The following is a 7,352-nucleotide window of genomic DNA, read 5'->3' as shown; positions in this document are numbered from 1 at the left end:
AGAAGCAATATCATCATCAAGTTCATCATCTTCCACAATAAATTTTGATTCATTTTCATGGGGCACAACAATAATAGGAGCAACATTATTTGGGAGAGATACCTTTTTACCTCTATTCTTTCTTCTTTTCTTCTTCTTCACCACATCATGTGTGGGTTTAATTAATTTTTCAAGCTCCTTGTTGAAGAGATTGATTGGATAGGAAGTTCCTCCTCGTTACCTGATTCATCGTAGCAAACACTAGGAGGGTATTGGGAAATATGTTCCCTTTCATTAGTGCTCTCTTCATATTCTATTTGTTTTCTTGTCTTTAGGTAGTTGGCAATATAAGGATTCTCAATGCAATTTACCGCACAAAACATATAAATTTCTTCTAGATCAAAGTCCAGAAATCTCTTGAGATTAAATTTTGGAATACCCTTAGTTATACGTTTCATTTCTTCATACCCCAAAAGAAGACTAAGCTCTTTATGATTCTCAAGGGTAATCAAGTTATCACAATTTTCGGACACTATTTGATCATGAAAGAATCTGCATTGAAGATTTAAATGACCATGTTCATTGCAAAGTTCATAAGGATGGCGGAAAAATTAAATCTTTCAGCACAATCATCTAGCCTCTCTTGCAAATTTTTAGTTTCTAAATATTTATGCTTCTTACAAAATCTATCTTCCCCTTTTGGTGTGCAAAGGCACTCCCAATTCACTCCACAAAAAGTGACATGCTTATAAGAAACATTTTTGTCATGACTTGTGCAATCTTCATTAGCATTTTGGATATTCAAAGAATTCATACTAACAACATTGCAATCATGCTCATCATTCAAATATTTTGTGCCAAGCATTTTATTGACTTCTTCTTCTAATAATTGAGCACAATTTTCTGATCCATCATTTTCAAGAAAGATATTATAAAGATGATCAATAATATGATGCAACCTAAATTCCATTTTTTTTTGTAGTTTTCTTTTATAGACCAAACTAGTGATAAACAAGAAACTAAAAGATTCAATTGCAAGATCTAAAGATATACCTTCAAGTACTCACCTCCCCGGCAACGGCGCCAGAAAAGAGCTTGATGTCTACTACGCAACTTTATTCTTGTAGACACGTGTTGGGCCTCCAAGCGCAGAGTTTTGTAGGATAGTAGCAATTTTCCCTCAAGTGGATGACCTAAGGTTTATCAATCTGTGGGAGGCGTAGGATGAAGATGGTCTCTCTCAACCGATCCTGCAACCAAATACAAGAAATCTCTTGTGTCCCCAACACACCCAATACAATGGCAAATTGTATAGGTGCACTAGTTCGGCGAAGAGATGATGATAAAAGTGTAATATGGATGGTAGAAATATATTTTTATAATCTAAATAAATAAAAACAGCAAGGTAGCAAATAGTAAACGGGCACAAAAACGGTATTGCAATGCTTAAAAATGAGGCCTAGGGTATGTACTTTCACTAGTGCAACCTCTCAACAATGCTAACATAGTTGGATCATATGTTTATCCCTCAAAGTGCAACAAAGAATCACTCCCAAGTTCCTATTAGCGGAGAACAAAAGATAGAAATTGTTTGTAGGGTACGAGACCACCTCAAAGCTATTCTTTCCGCTCGATCTATTCACAAGTTCGTACTAAAATAACGCAAAGCTATTTTTTCCGCTCGATCTATCCTAGAGTTCGTACTAGAATAACACCAAAGCATATTCATATTCATAATACTCAATCCACACAAAGAACTACAAGGAGACCCCAAAGTTTCTATCGGATAAAAGATAATAAAAACATGCATCAACTCCTATGCATAGATTACCCCAATATGACGGCGGGAATCCGCGATTTGAATGCCATAACACATATCAAGTGAATCAATATGATACCCCAATTGTCACCTCAAGTATTCATACCGCAAGACATATATCATGTGTTCTCATCTCTGAATATTCAATCCGACAAGACAAAACTTCAAAGGGTAAAGACTCAATTCATCACAACAAGCGTATAGAGGGGAGAAACATCATATGATCCGACTATATTAACAAAGCCCATGATATAGATCACGAGAGAGAGAGATTAAACACATAGCTACTGGTACAAACCCTCAACCTCGAGGGTGAACTACTCCCTCCTCATCGTGGTGGCCGCCGGGATGATGAAGATGGTCATCGAAGATGATTCCCCCTCCGGCTGGGTGCCGGAACGGGGTCTAGATTGGTTTTCGTGGATACAGAGACCTTGCGGCAGCGGAACTTCTGATCTAGGGTAACCCTGAGGGGTTTCGGAATATTTGGGAATTTATAGTGCGAAGAAGGGGTACGGGAGGCCACCGAGGTGGGCACAACCCACCAGGCCGCGCCAGGGGGGCCTAGCGCGCCCTGGTGGGTTGTGCCCCCCTCGGGGCACCCCCAAGTGCTGCTTTGGCCCATCGGGAGTCTTCTGGCCCATAAAAATTCTCCGTGGAGTTTCATTGCATTTGGACTCCGTTTGGTATTGATTTCCTGCGATGTAAAAAACAAGCAAAAAACAGCAACTGGCACTGGGCACTGGATCAATAGGTTAGTCCCAAAAAATGATATAAAGTTGCTATAAAATGATTCTAAAACATCCAAGAATGATAAAATAATGCTCATGAATACTTCATAAATTATAGATACGTTGGAGACGTATCAGCGTCTGATACGTCCATTTTGCATCATGTTTTCTTACTGTTATTTATAATGTTTTTAGCCATAATAATTCTTTTTGGAGTAATTCTAATGCCTTTTCTCTCATAATATGCAAGGTATACACAAAGAGGGAGAATTCCGGCAGCTGGAAATTCAGACTTGGAAAAGCTACGCCAGGCAACCTATTCTGCACAACTCCAAACAAGCTGAAACTTCACGGAGATATGGAATATTTGAGGATTATTGGAGCAAATAACTACCAGAGGGGGCCCACTAGGTGGGCACAACCCACCTGGGTGCGCCAGGGAGCCCAGGCGCTCCCTGGTGGGTTGTGCTCACCCAGGCCCACCTCCGGTGCCCATCTTCTGGAATATAGGTCGTTTTGACCTAGAAAAAATAAGTAGAGGACTTTCGGGATGGAGCGCCGCCGTCTCGAGGCGGAACTTGGGCAGGAGCACTTTTGCCCTCCGGCGGAGCGATTCCGCCGGGGGAACTTCCCTCCTGGAGGGGGAAATCATCGTCATCATCATCACCAACAACTCTCCCATCTTTGGGAGAGCAATCTCCATCAACATCTTCAACAACACCATCTCATCTCAAGCCCTAGTTCATCTCTTGTGTTCAATCTTGTTACCGGAACTATAGATGGGTGCTTGTGGGTGACTAGTAGTGTTGATTACATCTTGTAGTTGATTACTATATTGTTTATTTGGTGGAATATTATATGTTCAGATCCAATATGCTATTTAACACTCCTCTGATCATGAGCATGATTATCATTTTTGAGTAGTTACTTTTGTTCTTGAGGTCACGGGAGAAATCATGTTGCAAGTAATCATGTGAACTTGATATGTGTTCGATATTTTGATAGTATGTATGTTGTGATTCCCTTAGTGGTGTCATGTGAACATCGACTACATGACACTTCACCATATTTGGGCCTAAGGGAGTGCATTGTGTAGTAGCAATTAGATGATGGGTTGCGAGAGTGACAGAAGCTTAAACCCCAGTTTATGCGCTATTCCGTAAGGGACCGATTGGATCCAAAAGTTTAATGCTATGGTTAGAATTTATTCTTAATACTTTTCTCGTAGTTGCGGATGCTTGCGGGAGGGTTAATCATAATTAGGAGGTTTGTTCAAGTAAGAACAGCACCTAAGCACTGGTCCACCCACATATCAAATTATCAAAGTAGCGAACACAAATCGAACCAACATGATGAAAGTGACTAGATGAAATTCCCGTGTATCCTCAAGAACGCTTTGCTTATCATAAGAGACCGTTTTGGCCTGTCCTTTGCCTCAAAAGGATTGGGCTACCTTGCCGCACTTTTGTTACTACTACCGTTACTTGCTCGTTATAAATTATCTTGCTATCAAACTACTCCGCTACTTACAATTTCAGCACTTGCAGACATTACCTTACTGAAAACTACTTGTCATTTCCTTCTGCTCCTCGTTGGGTTCGACACTCTTACTTATCGAAAAGAGCTACAATTTATCCCCTATACTTGTGGGTCATCAAGGCTATTTTATGGCGCCGTTGCCGGGGAGTGAAGCGCCTTTGGTAAGTGGAATTTGGTAAGGAAACATTTATATAGTGTGCTGAAATTTATTGTCACTTGTTACTATGGAAAACAATCCTTTGAGGGGTTTTCTTGGGGTATCTTCACCTCGTCCGGAACCACAATTAGCTACCCCTCAACCTACTGCACCTACTGAAAATATTGAATATTAAATTCTTTCAGGTATGATAGAACTACTGCTAGCTAATCCTTATGCAGGAGATGGAACCGAACATCCTGATATGCACTTGATATATGTAGAACAAATTTGTGGATTGTTTAAGCTTGCAGGTTTACCCGGGGATGAAGTTATGAAAAGCATTGGCATGGTATAGGCTATGCGATGATATTGGATCATGGAATTGTAATCGATTGAAATTGGAGTTCCACCAAAAAAATTATCCTATGCATCTAGTTCATCATGATCGGAATTATATATATAATTTTTGGCCTCGTGAATGAGAAAGTATTGCTCTAGCTTGGGAGAGGATTAAGTAAATGTTATATTCATGCCCCAATCATGATCTCTCAAGAGAAATTATTTTCCAGAACTTTTATGCTCAGCTTTCTCGTAATGATCAAACCATGCTTGATACTTCTTGTGCTGGTTCTTTTATGAAGAAGACTATTGAATTCTGGTGGGATCTTTTGGAAAGAATTAAACACAACTCTGAAGATTGGGAACTCGAGGAAGGTAAAGAGTAAGGTATTAAACTTAAGTATGATTGTGTTAAATCTTTTATGGATACCCATGCTTTTCAAAAGTTTAGCACTAAATATGGACTTGACTCTGAGATAGTAGCCTCCTTTTGTGAATCATTTGCTACCCATGTTGGTCTCCCTAAAGAGAAGTGATTTGAATATCACCCACCTATTAAAGAAGAAATTAAAGAACGGGTACCAATTAAAGAAGAAACTATACTTTATAATGTTGATCCAGTTGTCCCTTTTGCTTATATTGAGAAACCACCCTTCCCTGTTAGGATAAAGGAACATGCTAAAGTTTCAGCTGTGGTTAACAAAAGCTATATTAGAACACCTAAACCTGATGAACAAATTAAAGTAGAACCTAGTATTGCTATGGTTAAAGATCTCTTAGAAGAAGATATAGATGTGCATGTTATTTACTTCTGTGAAGAAGCTACTAGAATTGCCAAACCTGATAAAAAGGATAAACATAGACCTGTTGTTGGCATGCCCGTTATCTCAGTTAAAATAGGAGATCATTGTTATCATGGTTTATGTGACATAGGTGCTACTGTGAGTGATATTCCTTACACCTTATATCAAGAAATTATGAATAAAGTAGCACCCACAGAAATAGAAGACATGGATGTTACTATTAAACTTGCTAATAGAGACACTATATCACCAATTGGGATTGTTAGAGATGTTGAAGTCTTGTGTGGGAAAATAAAATACCCTACTGATTTTCTTGTTCTTGGTTCCCCACAAGACGACTTCTGTCCCATTATTTTTGGTAGACCTTTCTTGAACACCATTAGTGCTAGAATAGATTGTAAGAAACAAACTGTCGGTGTTAGTTTTGGTGATGAGTCTCATGAGTTTAATTTTTCCAAGTTTAATAGAAAGCTTCATGAATAAGAATTTCCTAGTAAGGATGAATTAATTGGTCTTGCTTCTATTGCTGTGCCTCCAACTGATCCTTTAGAACAATATTTGCTAGACCATGAAAATGATTTACATATGCATGAAAGATATGCAATAGATAATATTTTCTTTGAACAACGTCCTCTCCTTAAACACAATTTGCCTATTGAAACTCTAGGAGGTCCACCTCCACCTAAGGGTGATCCTGTGTTTGAATTAAAACAATTTCTAGACACTTTGAAATATGCTTATCTTGATGAAAAGAAGATATATCCTGTTATTATTAGTGCTAACCTTTCAGAACATGAAGAAGAAAGATTATTGAAAGTTCTAAGGAAGCACCGAGCTACTATTGGATATACTCTTGATGATTTAAAGGGCATTAGTCCCACTCTATGTTAACACAAAATTAATATGGAACCTGATGCTAAACCCGTTGTTGATCACCAATGTCGATTAAATCCGAAGTTGAAAGAAGTGGTAAGAACGGAAATATTAAAACTTCTCGAAGCAGGTATAATCTATCCCATAGCTGATAGTAGATGGGTAAGTCCTGTTTGTTGTGTCCCTAAGAAAGGAGGTATAACTGTTGTTCCTAATGATAAGAATGAACTTATTCCAGAAAGAATTGTTACAGGCTATAGAATGGTAATTGATTTTAGAAAATTAAACAAAGCAACTAGAAAAGATCATTACCCTTTGCCTTTTATTGATCAAATGCTTCCTTGATGGATATTCTGGTTTTCCACAAATACCTGTTTCTCAACCTGATCAAGAAAAGACCACTTTTACTTGTCCTTTTGGAACCTAAGCTTATAGACGTATGCCTTTTGGTTTATGTAATGCACCTGCTACCTTTCAAAGATGTATGACTGCTATATTATCTGACTTTTGTGAAAAGATTGTTGAGGTTTTAATGGAAGACTTCTCTGTTTATGGGAAGTCTTTTGATGTTTGTTTAAGCAATCTTGATCGAGTTTTACAGAAATGTGAACAAACAAATCTTGTCTTGAATTGGGAGAAGTGCCACTTTATGGTTAATGAAGGCATTGTCTTGGGTCATAAAATTTCTGAAAGAGGTATTGAAGTGGACAAAGATGCAATTGAGAAAATTCCATGTCCTAAAGATATAAAAGGTATTCGTAGTTTCTTAGGTCATGTTGGTTTCTATAGGAGATTTATCAAAGACTTCTCTAATATTTCTAGGCCTCTTACGAATCTTTTGCAAAAGGATATTCCTTTTGTTTTTTATGATGATTGTTTAGAAGCATTTGAAACACTCAAGAAAGCCTTAATTTCTGCACCTATTGTTCAACCACCTAATTGGACTTGCCTTTTGAAATTATGTGTGATGCTAGTGATTATGCTGTTGGTGCTTTTCTAGGACAAAGAATTGACAAGAAACTGAATGTTATTCATTATGCTAGTAAAACTCTAGACAGTGCTCAAAGAAATTATGTTACTACTGAAAAAGAATTCTTAGCAGTGGTGTTTGCTTGTGATAAATTTAGACC

This window comes from Aegilops tauschii, chromosome 5 (genome assembly GCF_002575655.3).
Source record: "Aegilops tauschii subsp. strangulata cultivar AL8/78 chromosome 5, Aet v6.0, whole genome shotgun sequence".
In the NCBI taxonomy this organism is placed as follows: domain Eukaryota; kingdom Viridiplantae; phylum Streptophyta; class Magnoliopsida; order Poales; family Poaceae; genus Aegilops; species Aegilops tauschii.
This window is presented reverse-complemented; position numbering follows the sequence as displayed.